Raw genomic sequence first — 5,438 nt, forward strand, 5'->3', positions numbered from 1 at the left:
AAAATCAATGGGTTCAAAAACACGAAATTTTATAATTTAAAAAGTTATATTTTTTCGTCCAAAAAATATGATCCAAGGGTCTTTTCTTATTATTTCAAATGCCATTGTCTCCTTCCAGGAGCTTCTCCCAGAACCAGTGCTGGTACACGAGCCGCACAAAATGGGATCGAGGTATTCAATATCGGCTTGTTTTTTGTGGCAAGTTGAGATGAGTTTGAGCTCATGACTAGTCAAGACTGAGTTGGCTCCTTTACAAAAAAAGGAAAAAAATGCATTGTTTCAAAGCTAAAAGCAATAAGATTTTATTTTTCAAAGGATGTTCAAAGGATGAAAGTAATTAAATTTGAAGTCTAGATCATTGGACTCTTGATATCCAGTTAGCCTCTGTTTCAGAATCAGATCACATTCTAATAGCTTGTGCTTGTAGGTTGCAGTCAGGTTGTTTTCCAAGAGCGGGAGTGTAATAGTATGATATTCTTCTCTAGGAAACTTGATGCTATTATTGAGCCAGAGGACTTGAAATTTTAGAATTGGATGCACATGCTAATAATGTTTGCTGGGTGAGAGGTATCAGGGGAGAAGGGAGACTTTTGAGGCCACCTTAATCTACAGTGAAGCTTTTTTCTGTCTAGTTCTTTCAACGAACGGGATCTTTGTATTTGTGAGTTTTTTTTAGTAATTGTATTCCTCCTGATATGGAGCATGTACAGTGGAAAGATCAATCTGAATGGGATGTGTATAAGGGTAATAAATTAGGGGTCCCTTTGATGCTGTTCATGTGATGACCAGCATCCCAAACACCATAGATGGAGTTGCTCGACTCCTAGATGGGTTCCACAATTTTTTCAGAGCTTTGATGCTTTAGATGGTTGGCATCTATAGCATGCAGAATGGACAGTTGGATATAAAGCTAAATGGTGGTGTTTGGGATGCCATTCATCACAAAGGAGGAGGTCCTATTAGAATCCGGGTCTTACACAAAGGATCCGATTAATATATAGAGCCGAGTATGGTTTGTGAAATTGCATATTAGACCCAGACCCGACCCAAGTTTTGATTAAGATTTGTAATTTTTCAATGTCAAAAAGATAAAAAGTATTATTTTACCGAGTATGATTTGGATCCGGTTCATGTAATCCTTGGATGACTCGAGTATGGTTTCTCTTATGATGAGTACTCTGTTGCACTCAAAATCAGACCTAGTAACAGAACCGTAAATCAGAATGGGAAGTAATAGGCGCAAAAAAAAAAAACAGAAAACCGTAGATTTACAGAAAGTCTTGAACTGCTGCTGTAAATAAAGCGTGGGCACCACCTGAGTCTGAACTAGATCCGACCCGTGGACATCCCTAGTGTGTGCATGAGTGAATGTGTGCTCCACTTGGATGAATAATGTTTGGAAATAAATAATGATGACCAAACAAAAAATTTAAGAGCATGCAAATAAAGTTGTAAACTAGTTGATGCACTTTCCAGCTTCAAAGTTTTGAAGTTCTCATTTAACTATTTTGGCAGGTACCACATCAAAGGCAGGACTAAAGTTGGGAATATTTACATGTGTAAACGCTCAAATCTTGGAAGACCCACGAAATCCCAAGACCACCTCCTCACACGCAGCAGGAATAACAAAAAGTCACACTACACCCTCCCCACCAACACAAAAGCAAAAGAAACGAATAAAACAAGTAGGACCACACTTCATGCACAAAACCAGGCGCCCCTTTTACTGATCACTTAATCGTTGTATACCTCCAAGTCCAGTACTTTTCAATCTCCTCTGCAGTCCTACCAGGGATTCTTCCAGCAATGAGGGACCACCTGCATTAATTAATTAATGGCATTCAGAAGATTAATGATCTGAACCATTTAAGGACAAGATGCATGCCTGCACTTAGAATAGCTTAGCTTTGGTTGGTGAGAAAAAATTAACTTGAGAGGAAAGTAACAAGTTCACCTTTGTCCAACTAGACTAAACATCCTTGCAATAAGTGTTTCCTCGTCTTCGGAGAACTCCAGCATGTAATCTTGACTGCTTTCCTCTGGGATAAATTCAATTGCCCATATGAAAAATGTATTCTCTCTCTCTCTCTCTCTCTCTCTCTCTCTCTCTCTTCTGGGCCCTATTGAAATTAGACGATGCAAGCGGTGGACTGATCTGGAAGACATGGTTGCTTACTACTTGGTGGTTTGTTTGGATGGCACGCAATGATGCTACTTTTCGTCAAATTTCGGTCATCTTTAATCATCTTGTCCATAAAATCCTGGTTGACATATATGCGATTTTACGTATGCATCTTAGAGACCTCACATCTTAGAGACCTCACCTTTCATCTGAACAACGTTCACTCAACGGTGGTTTCTTCTAATCCAGCGGATCCTGGTTGAGCTGGCTTTGTTGTTTGTTGCTAGCTGTCTGTAGTTTCTTTTTTGATCTTCTTTGGGCTCTCTCTCTCTCTCTCAGTGAGAATTTTAAAATCCCAAGATTTTTCTCATTGGTGTTTTCCATCAAAAGGGCGAAACTGTGTAAACTGTAAAAATGGTGATTGAAATACGGTGGCAATCCAATCCAAGGATTAGGTGCAATGCAATACTGCACACTTTTACTGTGCTGCTGCACCTAGCCATCCTCCGTCATTGTTTGGGCCCCAGCTGACAGACTGTATCCTAAAGATGGAGGGTGATCAGGTAAAACTGTGCAATCCTTGCACCTGACCCTGGTACCCAAAAGACACAAGGATATTGTCACCCATGTGAGGTGTCTAAGTTTTAAAATATAAGTTTGCTTGCCCTATTCTCTAAGGATTTAACAACTTAATCTGTCAGAACTATCTAATTGTATACAGCTCTAGGACCATATACGTTGTTCAAACTTAAAAGCGTAGCAAAAAACAACTAAAATGAACAATTATGTCCACTGGATAGATGTACCAAATATGGTCCATGTGAACAAGGCTGAAAATCGCAAACATTTATCGAAGTATGAAACGGGTGTGGGGTTTAAAGCACTCAAAAACCAATGAAAGGTGCGAAACCCATTTTAACTCTTATTCAGCCTTGTAAGTTTTTGCATATGAATACCATGGACATGGCTTTATTCTCAGTTGTGTGCGTGAGAGAGAGAGAGAGAGAGGTACCTTGGGAAAACACTGAAGAATCTTGAGAAGAATTGTCCGTATCAGCCATGGCCTCAATGGTAACCCTAATGCTTTAATTACCAATCACAGATTATGCCTCCCACTTTGCACTACGAGAGGAAGTGTGGCAGGCCAAAGGAACATCAACCTTAAATAGTCCTTGGAATTGAAGGCATTCTTTGCAATGGAAGAGAATGGATGGTAGGAGGTGGATGACCGGTAGCTGAGGAGGGCGTTCAACTTTTGAAAAGTAGGTACAAGTCGGTGAGGGGGAACGTGGCAAATCTCCCCCTCCTATCATCACAAAAAACAAGTATACGCGTCAAAGTGCATGGCACTTGATTATCTCAGAAAACCTTGCTATTATTAGTTTTGGCCTTTTGTGCTTCATTGCTTGAACCTAAAGTACCCTGATTCCAAAGATGATGCTGTTGGATAGGGCTGGACAATGGGAGGGTCGAGCCAGTACAGCCCGTTTAGTGGATGGGTTTGACCGAGTCATTGACCAATCGGGTCTGGTTTAGACCCGGTTCGGGTCGGGCTTGAGTCTAATACAAAACCTGTCACCTGCTCGTTAGGCTTTATGGGCTTATTTGGACTGGGTCAGGCCAGGTTGGCAAGCCCTCGATCGCATATTCACAACATTTCTCATTTGTTTTCTTGAATTTATAGGCTCTTTTAGCAAAAAAAATTAAAAATACAAAAGAATAGATGGGATCCAGAATAAATCCATATTTTGAATCACATACTTGACTCGATTTGAATATATATATATATATATATATATATATATATATATATATATAGATATATATATATATATATATATATATATATATATATAGAGAGAGAGAGAGAGAGAGTGGTAGCTGCGCAACTCTTAAGTGTGCAGCTACCTGCGCAATTGCGTTGGCTGTCCATTGCAGGACTTGATGGACGGTCAGCACAAAAAAATGCAATAAAAAATGTAAAAAGCATGTTTAGCGGTGTTTTTTGACCACTGCTAAAGGCTCTTTTTCTGTTGGGACCTTTCTGCAGTCAAAAACTGTCGCTAAAGGTCCTAGCGAAAAAACGAACCTTTACAGTTTTTTTACTGCCACTAAAGGTCCCTTTTCCACTTTTTACATTTTTTATGCTATTTTCAGCATTTTTTTTAGGACAAATGCTGAGCGTCCATGGTTCCACTCGGAGTTGTGCTCCTATGGATTGCGCAGTTATACCCCACTCTATACACACACACACACACACACACACACATATATATATATATATATATAGGGCTAGCCTGACCCAACCTGTGATTTTGTCAGGTTGAGTTTAAGCCAAGTTCGGGTAGAACTTTTTTCAAAAACTAGACCCAAGCCCAACTTGTTCAGGCCTGGCCGCCGGGCCGTTGTCCAGCCCTACTGTTGGATATTCGGTTTATTTGATAGCAAAATCTCGTTTTCTGATTTCTTCATTAATCAAGGTCTCAAGCAATATAAACATGGTTCTTAAACTAAGTTAGTCTGAGTAAGTTTCAGATTCGACTAACTTGATGGACTTAGGATCAAAGTTTCAGCGTTACACAGACTTGTTTAGACGGGTCAAGTTAAAGCATTTAAATCGAAGGATATCAAGAATTCAATTCTCGAAATTAGTGTTGTCTATGTATCGGATTTTATCCGATACCCGATATCCAATTAGTTGTATTTGATTCGGATTAGTTGCATTAATTTAGTAAGTTGGATGTGGATATGGTTTTGATTTTTGCCATCAAATTCATAAGGATCAATATGGAGGAGGGGCCAAAATCTCTGAGAATCAAATGACAAAAGGCAAACTGAACCATATCCTTAAATTGAGGAAAAGATGAATAGGAAATTTAATGACAGAAAGGAATGTGACTCTTGTCATGCTATAATGTAGAAAAATCATCTTGCTGTACCAAGATATCCTCTCCTAATTTTCAGCAACTGCCCGTTAGTCTTTTGAGGAAACTTTCATATAAGTCATCTAATGGAAAAAGGAGACAGAGAGAATGTGAGGTCAGATCTCATTCACTGTGGACATAGATTCCTTGTGGAATAGAACTACGTTAAAATCTTGAGCTTTTGTGATTTTTTTTTTCTGTATCAGAGCTGTAGTCCGTCATGCTTGCCACCCCAAACAATCTTCAGCATTTTTTTAATGTGAAGCTATCATATGACATTTTTTTGTTATGGGAATCGCAATTCATTCAGTTATTGAAGAGCTTCGACCTCGTAGGATTTGTAGATGGTTCAATGTTGTGCCTAGATAAGTTCATCTCTCAATCTGATAGTT

At 39.2% G+C, this 5,438-nt stretch overlaps 1 long non-coding RNA gene across 1 annotated transcript; it reads right to left on the reverse strand.

Moving 5' to 3' along the window:
• Nucleotides 1-1,469: 1,469 nt before the first annotated feature.
• On the reverse strand, nt 1,470-3,272 carry LOC149830956 (uncharacterized). The gene is made up of 2 exons (XR_016432974.1): nt 3,135-3,272; nt 1,470-1,818 (listed from the first exon to the last, which is right to left on the reverse strand). It is a non-coding gene; the product is annotated as an uncharacterized LOC149830956 (long non-coding RNA).
• Nucleotides 3,273-5,438: the final 2,166 nt, after the last annotated feature.

The sequence above is a fragment of the Nuphar pumila genome, chromosome 7 (genome assembly GCF_984573655.1).
Source record: "Nuphar pumila chromosome 7, dmNupPumi1.hap1.1, whole genome shotgun sequence".
Classification (NCBI taxonomy): Eukaryota; Viridiplantae; Streptophyta; class Magnoliopsida; order Nymphaeales; family Nymphaeaceae; genus Nuphar; species Nuphar pumila.